The following is a 25,064-nucleotide window of genomic DNA, read 5'->3' as shown; positions in this document are numbered from 1 at the left end:
CCCTCGGCTAGAGACAGACATTCAAAAAGCCTGAGCCTAAATTGATTCAGTCTTTGTAGGTTAGTTTAACCTGGATAGGCTGAACCGGTTAGTAACAGTACAGACATCCCCTCTGGGCTGAAGAAATGCAGGCACATGCCTGCAGTGGCTGAGGCTAGGAGCCGGGGGAGCGCTAGAGCAGCCCTCCCTTCCTTTCTACAGTGCTGACCTGAGGGGGATGGGGGTGTGGCCAGGCCCCTGGCAAGACGCTCTGATTAGGGAGGGGTCTCCCGCTCCCCCCGCTCCTGACCAGTGAGGGAGCCAGCAGGGAGTTACATTGGGAGTAACACAGTGTTTATCAGCCCAGCAAGAAAACAAAAGCTTCGCTCATTAGCTCAAGCTCTTCTTTTAGATCCAAAAAGCCCTGAGCAGACACTGTCCTGTCTGCCTTACATAAACACCTCTCAGCATTAGCTAGCATAACACATGCTGGCTACATCCATGCTGTAGGAGAGGGGAAAGAGGAATCTGTGCTTGAGCAGGGAGTTGTGGGAGTGGGGGGTGGTACGGGGAAGCCAGGCAGATGCTGCTGTGCCTACCATCTCTGTGGGAGCTCCAGCCAGAGAGCAGAGGGGCAGGGCCAGCCCTGCTGTGGAGCAGAGAGCCCCACCCAGGGCTGCAAAGCATCTGGGATGCTGGGGGACTCTGGTTTAAATTAAACCAGGAAGGGGTCTGGGACAGACATTGCATAAACCAGTTGGACCCAAATCAGTTAAGTCTGATATTACATTCAACCAGATTTATCCCAAACTGGTTTGAGCCATTTTCAGACTGGTTTATGTGCACTGAACTTCTGTTCTGTTACAGGTTTAAACCAGTTTCTGATCACTTAAGCTGGTTTTATGCATAATGTCTGTCCCAAAACTGCAGGGGCAGTAAATGCTACTGAAGTCCTAAAGACTGGATAGTAATGAAAGAGTTTTCCTTTTATCCTGAGTCTTTTGTGGGAGTGTTTGGCCCAGTGCTTTGTAAAGCATAATTATGCTACTTGTGCTTCATCTTAAAGAATACATTGCTAAATAAAATCTGAGTAATCCTATTGTTTCTCCTCCCTGATAAAGGCTTGCTGCAATGCTGGATATAGAATCTTCCACCGGTACCATATTTCCTCCCTCCTCACATGCACCTCACCCTAAAATTAATAAATAAATAAATGCAATTAAAAACTAACCCTTGCTGCCTCACCAGTGTACTTTACTGTAGGCAAGCTAGACAATACAGTTTAAAACCATCAGGGAAAAGTTATTTTGATAGCCATTGTTTTTTCATTGAAATTCCCTGATGATCAGTTTACGCTGGGGAGAGGACAAGGATGATGAATTCCAGCAACGAGGGACAAACCTGCCTTTACATTTTTCAACCAAATGTTTTAACAATGGCAAAGTACAGCAAATACTGAGGAAAAAGTTTCCCTCATAGGAACTTTCAGCAATTTTCAACCCTCCTTACTTTATAACATGAATAAAAAATATATGCCTCACCCTGCTAGCAACACAGTCTTTTCTCTCCATCCTAAATCAATTTCTGCAATATCAGACTATAGATTTTTTTTTAACTCTGAATATCTCATTTTCTCCCATGCAGCACTAATAAGAACTGCTGTAGAGGCTATGGATTTTATACTTCCCTGTAACAGGACAGTCTGACCCTTTAAGGGAGGTGGACAGCTATGTAGTAGGATCCGACTGATTAGCAGGCAGTTAAAAGCCAAGGGGAGAAAGCTTGAGATGGCAAGGGGACGTTTGCTGGCCAGAAGCAAACTAAAAGCTATGGGAGCTTGCATTTAGGAAGGGACAGAGCTAAAGGGTCCTCTCCTGCCACCTGGAAAAAGGCTAAAAGTCTGCTTTACTTATACTATTCCATCCCGGATGAGCACAGACCAACTACAGACACCTCCTCAGCCTGACAAAGGGTGCTGTACCCGAAATCTTTGAAAAAAAGAATTTTTCCAACTATTTTAGTCTGTCTAATAAAAGATATTGGATTCACCCAAAGAACCTTGCCTGCCTATGTCCTTAGACCAACACGGCTACAACCTACACCCCTGCTTTACTTGTATATCTCTTTGTCTGGACCAAGGATTATTGTTTGATATTATGAGGACTGGCTAAGGAGCTCCCAAGACCAAAGTTAGACAGCGAAGCTGCAGGCACCCAAACCTACTCACAGACTATTGTTTTGAGTTTTGGAAGGACTCTTAAATGGGAAAAACCCACCCGCACAGCAGCAGGTGCACCAACCCACTTATATCAGCTTTTTTTTCAAACCCCTTGCCAACTGCCAATATCTTAAAAGTTATATCGCAGTACAGCATGCAAGAAAAGGCCACCTTAAAGCTAACAGAACAAACAGCTTATCTTGGGCACAAAAATGCAAATATCTTGTGGGATTAACTGTCTTCCACAAAGTGACAAGTCACTTCCCAAGGAAGTTAAAGAGAAAAGTTGACTTATGGTGTTTTTAAATTCAGAAGGAAGATAACTAGGTTTCTGCCATTCTATGTCTATCATCTCCTCTCTTAATCTGTTAGGAAAATTTGTTGCTACAATATTATTTCCCAAATTCTTAGCTTTTGTGAAAAGCTATACTCTATTAAAACTTGAGAACCAGATACATAAATAATATAGTCAATGTCCAACTGGGAAAAATGAATGAGCTGGCAGGTGTGAACTCTTTCTATGGTTTTTAAATCTGAACTGAATGTAGTTTCTTTTGAATTACATCTCCTGTTTATAGCTGTAAGTATTGTAAATAGTTTCTGAGATGTGTTTAATCAGAAATGAGAGAAAAGCAAGTTATTTTTAGTAAAAGAACTGTTGTATACTAGCAAATCAAAGAAAAAGGAAGAGGAAAGTGCACAAAGTAATCACTTCAAATTGCTCATCCAATTTTGTGCATTCAATGTGCATGGGGGGAAGGAACAGAAAGAGAGACAGAGGAAGAGGGGATGGTACCTTCTTTTGGTAAAGCATTTGAGCATTGAGTACTTTCATGCTTACAACATGAGTTGTATCTGATACTCCTTCATAGTCCCTCATAAGTTCACATCTCATATAACAGAGGTGGCCAAGCTGCAGCTTGGGAGCTGCGTGCCACTTGCCTGCATGGTACTTGCAGCTCTGCGGAAAGCAGCTGAAGGCCCACTCACTTTCCCTGAGGCAGCTCCGGGGAACAGCACAGCCCAACACCTGCTGCCGCTCCGACTTTCCTCTCAGGGACCGTGCCCCAAGCCTACCCTTCTCCCTCCTCTCCCTCTGGGACTGCTGGCTCAGGTGCAGCGGCCAAGCTGCAGCCAGGAGGCTGCAGGGGGGTGGGGGTCACCTCCACTCCAGGTCGCTCAGCATTGTCTCCCCTCCCCAGCTCTTGAACTTCAGTGGAGGATCAGATGTGGTTCCCAGGTGAGTAACTGTGGCCACCCTGTCATATAACAAGCTTTGCTCCCTTCTCCACTTACAGGGACATAACTCTTTAGTTCAGCCATTCCTCATTTTCCACACTGCTGTTGACTGGAGTACACAGTATCTGGATCTGTGGTCTGATTTAGCCAGGCAAACACTATGTTCTTAATTCAAAATGCTGCAATATTCCCACTGTTTCTACCATCTTGGCAAGTTAATGAAGCAGGGACCATTGTGGCATGTACATTTTTGCCACGTAGCTATTATTAAAATGTGGGGGGAGGGGAGTTATTCTGTAATATTCTTCCTCAAGTAATATTGTCTTCTGTTGCTAATCTTATTTATATTACTGGGTCTGAAGCCACTCTCAGAGACAGTCAAGACTAGTCCAACATTTCACACTCCAACAATGGACAGTTGAAGCCAGCAGTGTCAAACATTCTGCCCACGGTCTGGATACAGCCCAAAGCCCTCCTCTCCAGTCCCTGGTGCTGCCCCTGGGTCTGCCCCATGAGACCCACATGCTGCCCCATGAGACCCACATGGGCATGGCATAAGACCATCATAAAGGGCCGTATTGGATCCACAGACCTCCTCCTCTCCCTGTCCCCCAGCATACCTAACTTGGTGGCTGCACCAACCAGTCTGGGACCCATGCCATGTGTGGTACAGATCCTGGAATGGGCCCAGCACATGGCACAGTCTGGCCAGAATGGCAGCCACATCCCAGACTGGCTGTAGTAGGCACCGCAGTCCTGGAACTGCCAGGACAGCCACCCTACACGGACATTGCTGCATGCAGCATTTGTTCCAGCATCTACACCGCAAACGGTGCGGGTGCCATACTTCCAGCTGGAGCGACGTCTGAATCAGGTATGGTGGGGAGAAGGAGGTCTGTAGGCCTGATCCTGTGGTTGGACCAGCCTCATGCTACTCATCTGGCCTGCAGGGTTGAATGAGTTTGACACCCCTGGTCTGAGTAGTGTGATCCTGTGGTAAAACTTCAATAATGATGAAGAGGAAAAGATATCAGTAAGTAGCATGGCTATAAAACCACTTCAGCAGGGTTCTTACATAAGCAAGGAGCTTCAGGCCAGACTGCCCTCAAGTTGTTTCAGTCCTCCCTTTGCCTCATCCCTGTTTTTGTTCTGATTCAGCACTTTCTTTGTGTCTCTTCTGTAGAACATATGAAAAATATAGTTTGTTAAACCAGTGGTTCTTGCAATAGCCCCCAAACACAATCCTTAAATTGTAGGCATGGGCAGATTTTATCAGAGATGCACAAATATGCCCATCAGGTAAGTACAGGTATTGCTAGAGCGAGATAGATTAAATCCTGAAAACTACATACATGTTGTATTTAGCTATTTAATCTGGCTATTGTTCATCATTATCTTGACCTTTCCAAGCAGCAAGTAAGTGCTTCCAGAACAGCCATACATGGGGACCCACACCCACAGAATATGCCATCTCTCTCAACTGTCTGCCCAAGAAACCCTAAAACCTGTTATCTCTAGAAAGACTCTTGTCAAAGAAGTTAGGCAGAGCTCAGCATGGTTAGGGAGAGGTTTTTAATGTAGGTTATTTAATTTTATTTATTTCTGTTCTTAAAAAAGTTAACATAAAAACCCACTCATGAACAGCTATCCCTACAATGACCTACACGACTGAGACACCCCCCCTTCCCAAATCTACCTTTAAACTTCCCATGTCAACACAAGCTTCAGCCCCCTCCACTAAGCCCTCATGTAGTTTGTATTTTTCAGCTGAGCTCTGACATTTTTCTACAATGAGCTTTTTAAATTAAAACTAAACATTTAAAGTCCCCTTCCATGAGTTCTTAAGCCATCTTATTAGTAGTGAAATGTTAATATAACCAAACAGTACTGTTAGTGATCCCCAAAGCATAGAGCCAAAGCAGGGGTGTAAGTAGTTATTCATAAAGGTGGGGGATAATCTTGAGATAGAACCATTGTATGTAAGATCCTTTGATGTGCCCTGAAATAGAAGGAATGTCCTCTTAAAGGGATGCATCTCATGTAAAACTAAGGAAGTGATATTCCCACTGTACTCAGCACTGGTGAGACAACAGTTGAAGTACTGCATCCAGTTCTGGGTGCCACACTTCAATAAGGACATGGAAAAACTTGAGAGGTTCAGAAAACAGCCACCTGTATGATTAGGGACTTGCAAGACAAGCCATACGAGGACAGGCTGGGGGACGTGGGTCTCTTTAGCCTAAAGAAGGGAAGGGTGAGAGGGGACTTGATAGCGGCTTACCACTATATCAGAGGAGTGCATGAGGAGCTTGGTGAACAACTGTTCACTAGGGCACCCACGGGGAAGACCAGGACCAATGGATATAAACTCCTGGAAGGCCCCTCCAGGCTTAATATCAGGAAAAACTCCTTCACAGTCAGGGTGTCCAAAGTGTGGCCTAAACTCCCTCCAGAGGTGGTGCAGTCACCTACCCTGGAGCTTTTCAAGAGGAGACTGGACAGGCATCTCACTGGGGTCACTTGACCCCAGTTGTCTTCCTGCCTAGAGTGGGGGGGCTGGACCCGATTATCTGCGAGGTCCCTTCTAGCCCCATACAATCTATGAATTTATGAATCCTGCCATGGAGGGCATGCCCCATGAGAGGAGGCCTTCTGCAATTCAGTAGGCCCCAAGCAAATAGCATTCTGGGACAATTTCCCCTTCTCTCCTATTTCTACGCCTTTGAAGTAGACACAGAACAACATATGCTATTTTGAAAAACAGAAAAATACACATTGATTTCACATGTATAACGTATAAAGCACTTGCAATAATTTCAAATGATAAACAATCTATGAAAAATATCAGTCTTTTATAACTAAACAAAGGGCAAAGCTATGAACCAGTTATTCATCATGAATAGCTTCCCAGTTCTAATTCTCGTCTTTGAACTATCTACTGCTCTCTTACACATGTATTGTCAGCCAGAAGAAGCCAACAAGGTCAATACATGATAAGTCTTTCATCACCAGTTGTCGTGGCGCACCTCGCTGCCCCGCTCCTAGAGGGGAGAAACTGCCAGGGAGAGCGAGCCCCGGCGGAACAGAAGGAGTACAGCTGTGGGTTGCCGGGGCAACTAATAGGAAGCAGCTGACCAGAAGGGGCAGGGCCTGGCTCCTATAAAGCCTAGAGCCAAGGCCAGGCTGGCAGTTCTCTGCCAGCACCCAGAGAGGCAGGAGCTCTCAGCCATGACCCTAGAAGCAGGGAGAACCACAAGTACTGCTCGAATGGAGTTACAGAAGGCAGCTCGGGAGGCTTGAGCCGTAATGTTAAGTTATAGCCAGGCGGCTTCAATTTGAGTTACAGCCTAGGGGCTTGTGGTTTTGCTTTGGCATTGTTATTTATTAGACCGGAGGTTTGGGTGAGGCTGTAGGGGTTGGAGGAGGCCTCATAGGGACCTCACAGGGACCCCATAGGGGCGGGGTGCCCTAGCGCCAGTGGAGGTGCAGCTTGCGCGCCAGTGGAGGTGCAATTGAGTGCAACCAGTGGGTTGTGGGCGGGGAACTGAGACCCTGGATTGTGTGCGGGGTGCATAGACCCCAGCCCCGAGGGGGGTGTTTTGAGAAGGCCCAGCGTGGGCACAACGAGCCCCAGGAGGGGGCACTGCTAGGAAGCCCACAACAGGCGTGGCGAGCTCCAGGAAGGGGGAGCGCACTGTGGAGAAGCCCAGTGTGGGCACAACAGGTTCCAGAGAGAGGGACGATTTTATTAGGGAGCCCAGCGTGGGCACAGCGAGCCCCAAAGAGGGGACGGCACTACTAGGAAGCCCAAGGCGGGCACAAGGAGCCCGAGAGGGGCAATATGTGAGAAGCCCAACAGGGCAATATATGAGAGGCCCAAGAGGGGCCAGATTGAGAAGCCCAGGATGGGTGTAGCGAGCCCGGTAGTCGGCTAGCGCTGCAGGGAAAAACCCAGGACAGGGGCAGGGTGCTGCGGTGGACCCAGACAGAAAGGGTTAGCAGCACAGTGGCCCCCAGAGAAGGACAGGGTGCTGCGGTGGTCCCCAAGGAAAGGGGATAGCAGCACAGCGTCCTGCAAAAGGGGAAGCAGCGCGGTGGGCCTGAAAGACCGGAGGCTCGAGATAAGTCTCAAGGTGGACAAGGGTCCCTGAGTGGGACAACACTTGTAGAAGAGGCACCAGAGAAGAGGGGCAGTGTGAGAGAAGACCCCAGAGAGGGGGCAGAGTATATAGGAAGCCCAAGGTGGGCACTGCGAGCCCCGAAGAGGGGAGCGCCTTGTGAGAGAAGACCCCAGAGAGGGGGCAGACTATATAGAGAAGGACACACCAACGTCAGGTACATCAGCGAGGCTTGGGGCGTGGTATTAGGGGTGGTAGGAGCCACGCGCAGCCCACAAGGCTAGGGTGCTTGAGTAGCACCCAATGTACGGGGAGACCTACGAGGGGTCCAGGAGTTTACGTGCCCGAGGAGACGCAAGGCAGCCTCCCTATTACATTTACCTTAAGAGCAAAGACGTGGCGGGCGAGAATGGAGGGTGCCCTTGGGCCGAATTAGCATGGAGAGAGGGCCTTGAGGAGATCACGGCCCTCCTGAAGGACCCCGCCGTGACACCAGTACAAGTATATACAAATGAAATAAGAATTTTGCCCACTGGTGTTAGGACATCCAGAGTTAAGGCACCTGTACACATGCAGCAAGGCTGCTCTAACCTGCTGTAATTACAGTATGTTGGAGTAGACTCGATTAATCAAGTCTGCTGGAATGTGGTAAAAGTACGTGAACACCCACACTAACAATTCAAGGGGGTCCGCACCTTTATTCAAAATTTCCAGATGGGTCCACACCACCATTCAAAATTCTTTAGGGGTTCACAAATGAATATAGGTTGAAAAATCACTGGAATAGAGGGGCACTGAGCTACCATCCCACTCTTAAAGGTTGCTGCTCTGGTTCAGAATTGCGACAGGAAAAGCTTTCGCTGCTGCTACCAGTGCTGTATTTGATCCACATGTAAAGCAAAGCTACATTCACCACTCTTGTCAGTGCTGCATTCTTCAGGAGCACTACATAACCAAAAATTGGAAGAAAAATCCCCTTCCTGGAGAGGTAGAGTTTCAAACCATAAAAATATATTATCTTCTCATGAATTATATTAGCCTTTTACAAGAGTCTCTCAGCTATCTTTAAAGAGCAATTCTCACCAGCTACAAGAACCATGGCTCTTACAGCACAAGAGGATAATGGCTAGCCATTTTCTAAAAGTTTTAATATCTTGACATCAAAATACTCACAACAGAAGTACTTGGGAAAAACTTGGGATTGACAGGTCTCCTGCTTTCTCTATTAAACTTATCACTCGCATCATTTTTTAAAAAGTTAGTGCTTGACCAAATGGTATCTAAGAGCCTAGGAGAACAACCTGGCAGAGTCCTTGCTACCTCCAATTATCCCACCAGCTTTCTAAGGCTTGAAGGACTGTGCCTGTAAGGCTCCTACACCCAGCCACAACTTCAGGAAGGGTCGTTTACTCAAACCTACCCTTTACTAGAAAAAGTTGTACCCACAAAACCATACTGGCAAACCTTTCTGGGGGAGAGGCAGCTTAAAAAGTAAGTGCCAGTAAAGCTAATACCTTCTTTCATTTTGGGAACCAGTATATCAGGAAAAGTACTCTTCTGTCAATGCATATGCATCCATATTAGGGCTTTTTTCAAATACAGAAATATTGTGGGAAACAAAATTGCATGCATGATTAACATATCAGTAGAAGTTTCTCATGTAGATACAGCAGCCTAATTCCTGATCTAAACATATGAGAAAGATCCAGTTAGTTTCCTGCACAATAAATTGGATTACTTAAGGTCTTATATATCCATCAGTGACATCCAAGACTGATAAAGAGTTGGAGGATATTGCTTATCAGAGTTTTCTGAGAATTATATTATAGCAGCTCCTATAAAATATCACAATGTTGCAACCTCCAGAGCAAGGCAAGTATAGGGCGCCTCAAAACTCTAGACCCCACTGCCTCGTGGGTACCCATTGGCTGGAGAAAGGCAAAGGGGCATCACTATGACAAACAACCTCACTGAGGCATTAGGCAGTCAGTAGCAGTTTATCTGTTGCTCTCTGGCAGAAGTGACAGTCATTGAGGAACTGAATGCCTGGACTTGCTCTGGCCTTTGGATTCTGTCTCAATGGTCTAAAGGGGGGATGGAAGGTCTTGGGCAGCCTCCACTCCTCCATACTCTTGCCTAGGCATATGCCTTATGCATATACCAAGATCCAGAGGATCGGCGCTTGGCTGCCATGTTATATGGAAGAGTACCTCAAGTCCAACTTTAAATATATATATTTTTTTAAATCAAGTCTTTCTACTGGATGTACTGTCCCTCAGTAATGAGCATAACAATGGGCAGAATTTTCTATCTTGACTAACAAGAGGAACTCTTATCTCAAAAATTAAGACTGAAGAAGCAGCAATTCCTGCACAAGCACAGCAGCGAAGACAACCACCATTTAGAATATGGTAACCATTCTGGTTCTGATCCAAAACCCACTGAAGTCAATAGGAGCTTTCCACTGATTTCATGGTCTTTGGATCAAAGTCCATCTGTACAGCTGGTGTGATAAATTGGTACTTCTCACCCTAATACAGTTTCTTGCTTAGACCATGATAATAATGATACAGATATTTGAAGGTCACAGACATATCAGTTCTACAAACTGCTCTTACATTTATTCTTATACAGACAGTCCTTGCACTTACGGCAGGTTATGTTCCTGGAAAAGGCTGCAAGTTGAAATGATGCAAGTTGAATCTGATTTTCCCATAGAAACAACGTTATAATAGGGGGTTACGTTCCTGACCAAGGGCCTGATGCCCAACTTTTTATAGAAATGACCATAAACACCATATTTAAATAAACTATTTAATCAACTCAACTATACACGATATACACTGTACAGTACAAAGCTTTCTAAAGTGTACTGTATATAAATTGATTAAACTAGGCAATACAGTAACTAATCACGTAACATTTTATTTAATCAGAAGGTGAAGGAACACCTTCATCAGGGTCATGGAATTCAGAAGGGCTTCTTTGGGGAGATTTTGTGGAGACTTAGGGCCACTTGATGGCTTTTTGAGAAACTGATCCAGGGATGTTTGTTTTGCTGCCTTCTTTTTCTCATTGTAAATTTCCATGTAGTGGTGTAAGTGTGAGGATCCAGCGCCATGAGTAATAACATGGGTGTAAATGGTGGAGCGCCACAAGTGCGAATCACCATAAGTCGAGGGCTGCCTGTATACTTATCTATCATTTCACAGAGAAAAGAGTTCAGTGTTGCTATCTATAAAGAATGGTGACATCTGAGTCACAGCAAAAGGCCTCTCATACAACATCCTCAGCTATGAAAAGTGTAAAACGTAAACCACCTGAACAAGAATCTAAATGTGCATTATTATACAGAGACAGAGAGAGACAAAGAGAGACCTGAGGAAGGGCACCCGATGCCTGAGAGCTTGTCCAACAATTCTCTCAGCTATGCGATGGGTCCAGAAAATGGTATCACAAAAAAAAAAAAGCCCCATCTCTTGGACATTATTATAAACATATATGTTTTAAAAGTACTAATTCTTAGCCATGTCTCCTACACTCTCAAAAAGGCTCTTTAATTTTAGTACTCAGGGCTGCAAGATACCTTTAAGAAAATAAGTTATTTTAAACACTTCTCAGATCTACAATCCACAGCAATAAAACTAAGCAAGAGTGAGCAACATAGTTATGTACAGTGTAACAGAAGTCATCCTTTTGGTCTAGGAACAAATCCAGCACCTCAAGATCAAGGTTTTGACCAGTCTGGATCTGGCATTATATATACTCATAGCCTAATTTTCAAAACTGCTGAACAACAGAACTCCCACTGAGGTGGCATAAGGAGAAGGCAGTCTCTTAGGTATGTAGGGCCCAGACCTTTTAGGCTAAGTACAGACATTCAAAAAGCTAGAGCCTGTATTGATTCAATCTTTGCACATTACTCTAACCTGATCTAAACATATGAACCATTCATAGACTGAACCAGGAAGCAAGTGAATAGACATTTACTTTTGATTCTGGAAATGCAGTCACATGCCTGCAGTGGCTCAGGCTAGAAGCTGGGGGGGAAGGAGGGGGAGGGAGGGGGGGGAAAAAGGGGGCTGCGCTGGAGCACACCTCCCTTCCCTTCTGCAGCAGCTGCAAGGCTGGAAGGAAGCTGAGCTGGAGAGGGGGGTGGGGAGTGGGGTGGCATGGCCAGGCTGCTGAGTATGATTGGGGAAGGGTTTAAACCCCCACCCCGTCCTGCAGGGACCCCAGTTAGGGTGTGCTTGGCTTTTCCCTGCCCTGCTTTCCACTCCAGCAGCTGAGGAGAGGGAGCCTTGTGTCATGGCTGCCATTGTCATTGTCATATGTAGAGTTTAAAGTATGGGTGCGAACAGGATGGTCTGGACAGGAATGCTCCTGCCCCAGGCAGGGGCAAGGTTAGATGTGACCCCTGCAAGTCCCAACCAGCCCCACTCTAAGATGCTATGACCTGATCCAGAGAGGAACCCTCTGTGCTGCTCCTCCAAGAACAGTGTTTCAGGCCCCTGTTCTACTGCAGAAAGAAGAGGCGGAAAAGCGCAGGGCCTGTTTCCCTGCTGGGACAGTCACCTCTGCGCTGGGACACACATGAGGGGCTGTATGAAGCAGAGGGTCTCACACACACACAAAGTGAAGTAGGGCCCGGTGCTGCACAGCCCTTCCTCTTTGCTTTCCCTTCCCTGTGGACTTCCTACAGCCACGAGCAGTGGTTGGGGCCCTTCCCCTCAGCTCCCTGCCCTCCTCCCTCCCTCGTGTATTTTGAGAGGGGCCTGACCCGCACCCTGGACACGCAGGGAGGAGGCAGGAACTCCTTGTCACCAGGCTGCTATCTCTTTGAAGGTGCCTGGCACAGGGGTGGCGGCTGTCTAATCTCTGTGATGTGACAATGGGGACAACGCGGGGAGTTTGGAAGCAGGCACCAGACCCACGGGCACCTGCAAGTGGCTTCTCCTCCTTCCGGAGCCATGCCCGGGCCCAGGCCCAGCGCAGGGTGGGTGTCCCCAGGAGAGGGGAAGGTGGTGGCACCAATCAGGAGACAAGTGGGATGCCCATCCTAGCCCCCGCTGCCAACTCTGCCTGAGTCACTGTCGCCCACCTCCAGGGAGCCATGGCCATCACTGGGGAAGTTGCCGGCACTTGCCCACAGAGTTGCTGGGCACTGCAGCTGCCTGATCACAGCCTCTTCTTTCAGACCACCCAGCCTGGCAGGTGGGGGACAGCACCAGGATCCTTCCAGGAGCATCTCTCCCCATGCCCACCTCTCCTCTGCTTCTGCCTACAACAACACTGACTGGGGCCCTCCCTTCCCCACTTTGCCTTAGGCACCGGGCCAGCGTCTGGCCATACACCCCCGCCCCCACCGTTTATCCACCTCCACCCCTTTTCTCAGCCAGCCAGAGCAGTGACAGTGCTCTGGCTAGGGATGAGAGGGGTGGGGCCCTGCTCCCCCAAGCCCAGCCCAGCCCAGAGCTGCAAAGCATCCTGGGATGCTGGGGGACTGAGTTAACTTAAATCAGGAAGGGATCTAGGACAGAAGTTCCGTAAACTGGTTTTACCCAAATCAGTTAAGTCTGATACTACATTCAACCAGGTCCATCTTAAACCAGCTTTGAAAGTGGTTTATGTGCACTGCATTTCTGTTCTGTTACAGGTTTAAACCGGTTTTTGATCACTTAAACCGGTTATGTGTAAATTCTGTCCCTAGCCTTAGGGTCTACTAGGTCAAAAGCAGCACACTGCATTGCACCCAGAAAGCTACCAGAAGCCAGTGCAGACTTTGGGGCATAGGAGTTCTGTGTTCCTGGCAGAAGGCAGGATGCCATATTCTACTCCAGATTTTGGATGGTCTTCAAGGTCAGCCTTGCATAGAGCCACTGCATTGCAGTGGTCTAACCTTGAGTTTACAAAGGCACAGATGATGATGAACAGATCAAAATCTGAAATGAAGGGTCCCATTCTTCTCACCAGATGAAACCAATGAAAGGCACGCCTAGCCGCCACCACCACCAGAAAATCCAGTTGCCACTGAGCTTGAGTAACAAGGGGAGGCTGAACCCCCAGCTATGACAGATGTCCCAGTCCTCACCCAAGTCAAGCAGTCTGCCTACTACCATCAGCTTTCTTAGTGAAGTTTCCAGTCACCTGCATCCAGTCCCCAACTGCAACCAGGCACTGGTTAAGGACTGAGATAGGAAGAGAAGGAGAGGTAGAGCTGGGTGTCATCAGCAACAAGCGATGAGCGATGGCACCTGACTCCAAATCTCTGCACAATCTCACCCAGTGGCCTCATACACATATGGAACGGGAGCGGTGACAAAATGAAGCCTAGGAGGCTCCAAAGGAAAGGTATTGAGGGGAAACAAGCCCTGCCCGCCCCATCATCACCTTCTGGGACCTCTCTGCTAGGAAAGAATGGAAACTATTTAGAGTGGTTCACAAATACCCACAAGGTTACATAAATGTTTTATCAGCATTTGGCCTCATGGCCAACTGTGCTGAAGGCTGCTGAAAGATCGAGTAAAGACAGGGAACAATTTCCCCTGTCAATCTCCAAGTAAAGATCACTGACTAAGGCCACCCTGTCAGTCTCTATCCAAGACAAAAGCCAGACTGACAAGGGTCCAAGAAACAGTTGGCATCCAGGTGTACCGGGAGCTGCCAGGCAACCACCTGTTCAATGACCTTCCACCAAAAGGGGAGTTTGGAGACAAGTTTGCATATTCTGTGTTTGGAGGCAGAGATTCACAGCATCTCTCTCTCCCTCCATCTTAGCCAACTGCCCGTCAGGAATTACGGGTGTGGGGGGGAAAGGGCAGAGACAGAGCACCGCCACCCAGTACCCCACAGTGCTACCACTCTGCCTCTCACCCCATGTGCCCCCCCCAGCATTCTCCCCCCCTGGCTCCCAGGAACAAGGTGGGAGGGGAGTTTGCACGCGGCAGCGGCCACTGACATGCAGTGCCCCATGCTGCTGCTGGTCTGCATCCACCGGCACGCAACATCCTCCCCCTCCCTGTCTCCTCCCTCTGCCGGCTGTTGTTGGGGCCAGGCAGTGGGGGAGGGGGCATGGCAATGGCAGCAGGGGTTTGCTGCCAGTGGAAAACACCCCCATTCCCCATCCCGCTCCCCTCTCTCCCTCCCCTTTTCCCCACTGCCTCCCCCTCCCTGCCAGGGGGGAGGGTGGGGGCGGAGCACTGCTATCCACCATCCTGCACCACTGCTGCCCACCAGGAGCAGGGGGGGAGGGGCTGAACTTGCTCCACCATCCCCAATGCCTGCACCCCAGCCACCGCCTCCCAGGACTGGGGGCAGGGAAGGGAAAACTTGCCCCGTCGTCCCCTTCAGCCAGCACCCCGTGCCACCGCCACCTCCAGGGAGCAGAGCTGGGGTGGGGAGGGAAAGAGAGGCATGAGGCTTCCCCCGCCCTCCCCCACTGTCATGGAGGTGCTCCACTGTGCCACCTCTTGTCCGGAATGCTCCTGGAGCACTCTGATTGGCTGCCAAGACAACCAAGCAGAATGTGATCAAAGCATTATGGACAGACAGACTAAGGCTTTTATAATATTAGAACACAGACATGCGCGCGCGCACGCATGCACACCAGCTTTCCTCTCTCTTTCCCTCCCTCGCCTAAATGGTACAGACACAATTAAGCATCATTTTTGGTAGTAAATGGAGAACAGCACTCACTGCTCAACACCAGGTACAGAGATATTAATGAAATCTTTATTTTTCCTGACCTTTGTTTATGTTACGAGCAAAAAAAACCCAGCAAGTTCTAACGTGATGATTGATTTGTCAGGTATAATATTAACTTTATCCCTGCTACATGCTTGCCAAACAGAAATGAAAATGGCAAATGTGAATAAAATTCCATGGCACCTAAAATACACAGAGTGAACCCAACCTCTATTTAAATGAATGTATCAGCTAACTAAAATAAAACCTGGATAACTTGGAAGCTTGCCAAACAAGACAACACCCTCCCAGCAGAAGAAAGCAAAAGTGTCACTCCCATGTCAATGATTTCAGGCAAATCCATATCCAAGATGAAATATTATAACTATTTTCTGTGATATTATTTCAAAGTAGCTGGGCAAACCCCCCGATACTGAAATGTGCATAATGAGCAACCAGTACATCAAGCTTTCCACAGAACAATTCCCTTGTAACTACAATGCACTAAAATAATTTGGGATTCTTCATTTTGCTTCACTGTATTGGAGTTTCATTAGCTAAAATGAAGTATCCATGCACGTGAACTCTATGAATTACAGGCACAGTGTGCAATGTTTCATCTAAAATTTAGGAAACCAAATGACTTATTAAGATGGAAACCCTTATCAGTTGCTTATACCTGAACCGTTTTCTAGCTTTCAGGTTCAAATTAAGCAGGATTTGTGTTGGCTTGCTTGCTTGTTCTAGATAGAGTTGGATTCAAAATGATTCTTGTCATTTTTGCCAGGAAGGTTTTCAAAAAAATCTCTTTGAACTGCAAGCACCCATGCTTAACCTAAATCGGGAAGGTTAATTTGGAAAAGGTTTAAGGTTGCCTCATGCCAAAAGGTTAAATATGAATGCTCCTTCCAAACCCATGTCTACAGGCAATAGGGTGACCTCTAAAACTTAAAGCTTAAAGACCCTTAATCTACACTATTAATCAATTACAAGGATCTAAATACTTGCGAGCACCTGCAACTTATATCTTTCTTTGGCCTGCTTGTCATGAAGCAAAAAGATTTCTTATTATGCTACACCTACATCAGGTACAAATAACCTAAGAGGTTTGGAGGTTTTTTTTCTTAACAGATTGTAAATGTGTCTATTGATTTATTTGCATTCGTATCACAGTGCTGGATTTCTATCACCAAATAACAGCAACAGACTTTCAAGAGACTCATTTATAGAGAATGCCCGAAGTTTTGCCTTTAAATGGAGGAGGACATTGTAACCATTTTGGCAACTAATAAAAAGCTATCCCATTTCATTTCTAGTCACCCCATCAGAAATTTCACGGTGGATGATAAAGCCCTGTCATTATACCACATAACTAAGCTAAGTTTCAAGTTGACATGCTAATTTTACTTCCTGCATTCATCCCCGTTTGGAAGAACTTTTGTAACCCTGCATCCATTTCTAGTGCTGATTCTTGCCAGAGGACATGAGGCTCTACTTTTACTGTAGAATTAATGTCTAACGTCATCTCATGGGGAAAAGTTATCCAGCAAATGAGTTGTCAAGCAACCTCTGTTGTAGTCAAGCCTAGAGAGCCAAGAAACACCTGTGCAAAACAGACTCATTTACTTCCTCAAGTGGTTTCACAAGCATGTGATCCGAAGCTCCTCAGGGAAATGCCTCCCTATTTCAGTCAACAGACCTGCTGCCAGACACAGAGGATTGTAGGTCATTTACCATGTGTATTGTAACAGAAAAAATCTATGTCTGGTGCTCAGCCCCCTACAGTCAATAGTGAAGTTTCCAAAATATGCCTGTTAAGTGTCCAGTTTTCACAGGCTTTGAGGGGAAAAATCCAAGAAGCTACCCTTGAATGATTCAACACTCCAAACACTCTAAGCATTGCGCTTCAGTTTTTAAAGGAAAAGACACACGCTTTCTGGACTCTTAACTGCTCTCTGCAACTTGACTTTATAAGCTGAATACCTGTTCTTCCTGATTTCAAACTGAGAAACTGAATAGGGACACTGTGAAATTATTTTCGCCATCCCCACTGTGATACTTCCTATTCATGTACTCTTCCCAGACAGTTTTTTCCATGTGTAAAATCCAGCTAAAGATTAAACAGCTGTATCAACTTCTCTGTCCAGCAAGGGAGATTTAAAAAGTAAGGAAATACATATATTGTGCATGCATGTGTGCACACACTATACACCCTCTTATGAAAGTCAGACACATGACATAATACATGGCTCTTCAATCCTTTGGGTATTTTTTTTTTTAAGTTACTGCACCTGCACTCTGCTCACTAACACATCTTTTAATACAGCAAAAACTCTAAGGCGGTTTGAAGAGCTGTCATTTAAACCTAAGTGCCATACACATTTGTTTTCCCCCTCCCCCCACGCCATCAGACTGTACAGAGGCCCAAGACAAGCCACAGACAGCCATGCATTATTTAAAGGTCCAATAACTCATGATCCACACGGAACAGAAATGAAAAGTTTATACCACTGGGATGAAAGAAGTCTAGTTTGTCCATGAAATGTGATACACTGAGCCGATTGGTTGAATCCATGTTCCAGGATGCTCACACACTTTTAGAAGCCCTGGGATCCTACCCAAAGGCACTGATATTCTTGGGTTCTGTGGTGCTACCCCACGCACAACAGCTATGATGCAGAGCTATTCTTAGTGCTTTGCTGAGAACTTGATGTGGAGACCCCATTTCTCAGCTGACTCAGCACTTTATTCTGTCTGCATCTGTAAATAAGCCATCTCGAATGCCATGAACCAATTTATGCACTTAAGCACTGAAGTGTCCAACAGGGCTAGGTGGCATGACAGTTTCTTTTCAAGAGTGAGAATCATGCCAGAAGATAAATCTTCAGAGAAGCAACATTCAAGGTAGGTAGTTTTCCCTTTCCTAAATACTCTCTACAATATATATTTTGTAAAACACACACTTTTCAAATACAGCATACATGATTATCTTCACTTTGTCATTTCTAAGGCATTCATCCCAATCTTGTGGCCTAAAATCTTTCATTTCAAACCGGCCCACCATTTATGCTGTTTCACACAGATGCACATGAATTTCACTCACACGTTCTTCATAGTAAAGCAAAAATGGGATCCCACTGTGGCAGGCTTCATCTTTGACAAAAGTGTCAATCCTTTATTTTCCAGAAATGCTGTAAAGCTAGCAAAACCACAAAGCATTATAATTAGCATAGTATTTTAATTTTTTCTATTGGTACAATGCAGATAAGGTTCATAATGCACAGAATAAAAGAACGTCAAAAAGGACAGTTTTTAAAAGGGGGATTACATCTTTTCCTTGCACTCTTTTTGTAAAATTGTATAAGCTCTTTGCATCTGATTTTTCCCCTCACACTTTATTCTACAGATGCCAAGGCAGCAATATCAGTCACAAGTATGTACCCTCTTCTATCTTTGCTGTTGCTGTTTCAACAAAAAAATAGTTGCTCCTATTTTTAAGCATATGAATAGATTTAACACTGAGGACACTATTTATTCTGAAGGACAGCTCTGATGACACAATGTTTCCAGCTGCTAGAAAACAAAAGGAGCTCAGATGGAATGATTTGAAGTGTAGGGGGACAGCACTTTGTCCACAAGGTCCTATCTGGTTTCTGCTGATCTCTGCTTAGATTTGCAGGAAGGTGAATAAACATTTTTAAAACAAATTTATGAAGACTGCATTAGGTTTTAACATACTATTCTTTTAAAAATAACTTCCTGTAATATTAAATGTAAAAGCTATCCTAAGGCTTACACTAATAATCATTTAAATAATTTTTTAAAAATATGCTGCAGAGATGACTCCACAAAGTGGAGCAAGTTAGTGTTGCTTCTTAATTAAGAATTAGGAGAAAACATTTCAATTAAAAGGCTTGAGTTGACCTTGAAAATATGTCTGAATGTCGTGTTCTGCAGTTAGCCACTATTACTTTGTCTTTCCAACGGAGTAAATGCTGGTACAGTGTATTCTACTAATATGCATACTGGATCTACTAATGTGCATACTGGACAAGTGGATAATTTGCCAATATGCACAACACATACCTGGCTCTAATTTTTGGTCTATTGCTTACATTATACCAAACAACAGTTACTTGCCTACCTAAGTCAGGACAATAGGGCTCTGCAGGCTGGATCTGGCACTCCTGGGTTAAGTGGATAAACTGCACAGGTACATAGATAACATCTTTCAGTCTCATTGGGCACGTCTACGTGAGACACTTAATGCTCGCTGGACTAATTTTACTGCACATTGGACTAATTCTACAGCTGAAAAAACTGTATTAAGGGTCTCTCAAAAAATATCTGTGCTAATGTGCAGTAGTTCCAATTATGGCAAATTTAGTACCTGTTATAAGAGGTACTAAATTAATGCACTGTAATTATGGCGCATAAATAAACTTGTAGACACACCCACTCTCTATTTGATAAAGTAGCTGCACTCTACTAAATGATGTAGCTGCACTCTGTTTAACTGCATAATCAGTGCTAGGAAAGGGGGAAGGAGAATTAGCTGTCAAAGGGCTGCTAGTAGAAGACTCGACAGTGACAGAAGATAACTAGAGTCCAGGGTTGCTATTATTAAAAGTCTTAAGGACCGAAGCTGGTCAGGTTCAGAGTTGCTACTTCTCCGCATTTCCAGACTTCTAATCTCAACCCAAAATTAACTATAAGAAGCCCTTAAAACATTGGGAGCTATTCAGTTCCAAGGCTATTAATACCATAGCTTTTACAGTATGGTGTGGATAGTGAGCACTGTTAACATTAGTTTGAATAAGTGCATATTCTGAATAAGTGCATAGCCTTTTTTCTGCCCAAGGCTGTATACTTCAACAAGAGGGAAGCTTGTTTTCCTCTTCCAAGTTATGAATAAAACACAGGACAGAGTGGATGAGATCCAACCATTTTAAATACATGGAAGACATGGAGCCAGAGTTCCAAAGATAATTTAGGTGGTAAAGGGCCCTCAATTTCCCCACGCTAGGGCTCTGTTCTCACGGTGGGCATCTTAAATCAGAGTTCTTTTTCAGTGTCAATAGATATTGTTTATAGTCAATAAACAACAGATGATTTTCAGAGGAACTAAGTTGCTTTCTAAAACCTTTTATTCTTTTAGTTTATAGGCCGGATGGCTACTTCGTACAGGTGCATATGCATCTTTAATAGGGCAAAAACTTTTTAAAAAATCACTAACTGACCCTATAAAACCAGCATTTGACCAGATTTCCATATAGATGCTGAACACCACTTCCAACAAGCATCAGATATAAAGCTATTGGGAAAACTATAACAAAACTTTGAAATCTAGCTTTTGAAAATATGATTATGTATGTTTTCCACAGTGTTTGCTATTGCAAGGCTCTTTCTATTTTATTTTTCCAAATAAAGCTTTTAAATCTTCCTCTGCATGTTATATATTCTCGCCATGCCCTGGGCCAAATCCCGAGTCTTCTTCAAGGCATGAAGAATTCTTAACAGGTATCAACTGTGCTGTTTTCAGTTGCTTAAAATCATGCCCAACTTCGACCATTCCAGGCTGAAATTTTCCCAGATAGCCAACTAATAATAACTGCCTTCATCAGTGCCTACCTAGAGGTGTGTCACTGGTCAAAATACAACCCTAGATCGGCTACTCAATAAAACTAGGGATATGGGGTATCAAACATACAGTCTGCGGGCCACATCTGACCCATGGAGCTGCTCTATCCAGTCCACAGGGCTACCAGTTGGACACTGGAAGTTGGGGGAGTATGGCCTGCCATGGAATTCAGGGTCCTTAGGCCCTGCTGGCCATGGCCATCAATGGAAAATTTGGTTTACTGCTGCCACCCTGCACTCCTTCCCCAGAGCCACTGAACCCCTCCTGTTTCTGGCAGGCCCCCACCCACTGCCAGCAGAACCACATCCCTGGACACTTCACTGCTTCCACCACCGCCACGGTGTCTGCCCCCATGCCCTGGTCTGGATCTAGCCTGCAAGGAGTCCCACAGCTTGCATCCAGTCCAGAATGTGATGCCCCTGCATTAACCCATTAAGCAAGCTATTCATAACCCCCATCCATTTCACGCTCTTCCATCCTTCCTCACCCACTTCACTAAAGATTCGCTAAAGGTAAATTGGCAAACTGGTCACTAGTCAACTCAAGAATACTTTAGAAATTGTCATGGAATATTAACCTAACAAGTATCCAGTCTGTTTTCTTCCAGCACAATATATTGGTGCACCTCTATTGTCTAGTGGCACAAGTTTCCCTTTTATACTCTCTCATATTAGAGTTTCCTAGTAGCTATCCATGCTAAGTGTCTCACTTTCCTTGACATAAATGCCATTTTCATATCCATATCTGATGACGCTTCTGTCTCCTTTCCTGCTCCTAGCCTACATCAAATTAGCCTCCTAATTCTTTCCTCAGAAAGTGCCTCTAAATGCTTTACAAATCCCCTTGCATTTCTCAAGGGTTTCCTATCAACTTACAGTTTAATTATCTTTTTTTTTTTTTTTAAATCTCAGCATACCCAAAAATGGACAGAAAAGCATATATGGTTGAGGAATGGAGAACAAGAATTCTTCATGTACCTTAGTAATGGCTACTGCTGCTTGTTTTTATAACCAGAGAAGTTGGTGCTGGTAAGGAAATGACAATGCAATTACAGAAGCAGTCTTTCATGAGGTGTTAGCGTGTGCAAGGACAGAAGTGCAAACACTCCCATATTAACTGAATTCTTCTCTGCTTTCTGAAGGGCTGAGTTGTCAGCAAAAGACAATGTAGGGGTTGCTTTCAATCAACAGAGATGGACAAAATGGCAGATCCAGGGCATGCAGGCAGTGGATCACAGCTCTGCTCCTGCTCCAGACCACGCAGTCACTGCTGCAAGATCCCAGCCCCGGAGCAGCTCTCCGCCTAGCTGCATACCCTGCCAACACTGCTGGGGCCGGTCTTCATGGAAACCCTGGTTCCATGCTGTCACAGCCCCACTGGTCCTGGGATCTCCATGAAAACCAGTCGCCATGACATGGGCAGGGGCTGCTGGGAAACGGAGTCTGTTGCGGGCCCAATCTAGCCCATGGGCCAGACTTTGCCCACCCCTGTAACAGAGGATCTTGATACAGTTCATAAAGTTTCCCCACTGAGCTTGCAAGTTGGTTCTGCATTTCTAAATTAATCCCTCTTAGAAAGTACATTAGGAGTGATGTTGTAGCTGTGATGATCCAGAAAATGATAGCTGCAAGGTTTTTTGTGTCCAGCTTTTGCCGTGTCAGATTTTTTCCCCTGAAGAATACATTACATTCAAAAGGTTGTCTAAGTCTACCCCAATCATGAAGCTGACCAATAAAAAGATATCACCCACAAAAATCCTTGCCTCTCTCTCTCTCTCTCACACACCAACTTCCACTCACCTTTGGGCAATGCCTAAAAAGGCTGCAGACAAATTCATCCCTGAACCTGCTTGATATACTTCTGGGCCTAACACCAAATCCAACCTGGGAGCTCAAAACTCAAAGTACAAACCATGGTACTGCCTCTTTCATCCACTCATTATTAGTTTTTGACTGCAATAGCAGAGCATGCCCAATTTGGCATTCAATAGCTACATCTGATATGCATGGGAGGGCCAGAATAAGTTTGCTAATTTGCTACCTGGACCAGGGCCTTAAACTGTCTTGACACATTTGTTCAGTAACATTTCACAAACTTCAGACTTCAAGAGTCTCCCTGCTGAATATAACCACAGCCCTTGACATTCCTAGTACTTCTTCTCCTATTGAACCAGCAGAGCTGTGGACTTCTTTTCAAGGCCTTATTTACCATTTTAAAATATATTTAAAAATGACAAGACATTGATCTTAACCACTTCATCCCCTACTGGCTGTGTAAGCATTGAAAAGGTTTCTTCAAATACCTCTAGAGGTACAAGCCTTAAATTATTTTATCTCACATAAAATTACATCTAGAACTCTTAAGTGATTGGACAAACCATTTGAAGACTATTCCCGAGTGTGTTTCTGTAGGTAAAGGCAGAATCAATGAAGTTGTAATTAACCCACATAGACACATTTATCACCCAAATACTTATCCAGCTTTGTGAACAATTTTGGAGCCTGTGCAAAGCCTAACGCTGCCAGGACTACACTGTAATCAGTGTCCAAGCTAACCAATCAGCTAAGTCAACCACAGACTCATTTCTTCACCTGCCATCTCTGGAAGTCAAACCTGAGATTTAGGAGGAAATCTGGCCACTTTGCTTTAAAAGACAGATGATCATGAAGTGGTAATCATTTGAAGCATTTTGTTTCCTTATTCTCCAATGCCCCCACTACCATTAAGGAGACAAGACTACTTTTCCTTGGTTAACTTTGAGAAAAGTTGAAATGCATTGTGCATCTCTTAATTGTAATGCAGTTCTTTGTACAGTATACATTCAACAGCTAGGATTTCCACTGATCTAGGTTCATCTCATGCTTTACACAAAAGGATTACATTTCCAGGAAGGAATTACAGTTCAACAATGATGTGTTTTTTCCAGTGAAGCAGAATTTGTGCACTGTTTTCTAACTGGAATTCTCAGTGATTACGATATAATCTACAAGAAGACGTTGTAAGAACTCCTTATCTAAAAGACTACTTCAGAGAATTTAACTTGTGCCTACAAAATAACCACCACCTCCCTTGCGACTGACCCATTTCTTGCTAGTTGCCCTCTTAAATGTTGCTCTATTTGTACCAGTCAAAAAAGGTTTTGAAAATTGTAATTCTGACATTGCTCATCAACAGGGATCCGGGTTTTCTGTTTGCCATGGAAAAACACAGTAAAACACAGATTTTCTCATTTTAAGGAGAAAAACACAGATAAAAACATGGGAGCTGGTGGGCTTCCCCTTGCAAGGAGCTGGGGGGAGCGACATGAGGGCAGTCAAGCAGAGGGTGCCACATGTATGTACATGTGCACACATATATGTGACAGCCAGCCAGCGTGGAGAGCAGCTACCCACAGGTAAGAGAGTGAGGGGATTAAGGCCCCAAAAGAGAGGGAGGGAGATGGGCAAGGCTGGGCGCACTGCCCAGTCAAGGCAGTACGTGGGGCCTGGGGCTTGGGCAGGAATGAGCAGCTGCAGGGCCCAGCTGGGGAGCGGGACAGAGCCATGGATAGCTCATCTGGGGGGCCGGCTCCCCACCACTGCTGGGGGTCTACTCTGGCAGGGTTGGGAAGGCAGGGGGCTATGGGTGAGGAGTGAGGGGCACCAGCAGGGCCAGGGGGCTGTGGGTTGGGAGTGAGCGGTACCGGCAGGGCCATGGGGCTGTGGGTGGGGAGTGTAGGGCACTGGCAGGGCTGGGGGGGGGGGGAAGGAAACGACAGCAATGAGGGGCATCAGAAGGGCCAGGGTGCTTTAGGTGAGGAGTGAGGGGCACCAGCAGGGCCAGGGGGCTGTGGGTCAGGAGTGATGGTCACCAGCGTGGCTGGGGGCTACGGGTCAGGAGTGAGGAGCACTGGCAGGACTGGGGGTTGGGAGTGAGGGGCAATAGCATATCAAGGCTGCTCAGTGCCACAAAGTGGGGGGGTGCAGCCACAACTGGACCCATGTCCTGGTGAGCAAAAGGGGCAGGGGGAGCTCTGATTTTCCATGTTTAAAAACCAAAAACCAAATGCTAAAATGTATAGGTATTTAGACTTTATTATATTATAGTGATTGAAGCACTGCTGGGCTTTCAAACTGCTTTAAAATTGTAAATATATCAATACAATGTTGTGTTCAATTAATACATATATATAGAGAGAGAGTGGCAT

At 45.5% G+C, this 25,064-nt stretch overlaps 1 protein-coding gene across 6 annotated transcripts in view; it reads right to left on the bottom strand.

Moving 5' to 3' along the window:
• Positions 1–25,064, bottom strand: part of AGPAT3 (1-acylglycerol-3-phosphate O-acyltransferase 3) — a 149,167-nt gene that overhangs the window by 32,591 nt on the left and 91,512 nt on the right. For 4 of the 6 annotated variants that reach the window (XM_059720771.1, XM_059720775.1, XM_059720776.1 and 1 more), the window contains exon 2: positions 4,512–4,613. The exons of the other annotated variants lie outside the window; for them this stretch is intronic. The gene's annotated coding sequence lies outside the window, so the exon portion shown is untranslated. The remainder of the gene's footprint in view (positions 1–4,511; positions 4,614–25,064) is intronic. 6 annotated transcript variants of the gene reach the window in all.

This window comes from Alligator mississippiensis, chromosome 1, assembly GCF_030867095.1.
Source record: "Alligator mississippiensis isolate rAllMis1 chromosome 1, rAllMis1, whole genome shotgun sequence".
Lineage (NCBI taxonomy): Eukaryota > Metazoa > Chordata > Crocodylia > Alligatoridae > Alligator > Alligator mississippiensis.
Note: the sequence above shows the minus strand (reverse complement) of the source record. Positions and strands in the feature narration are given on the sequence as shown.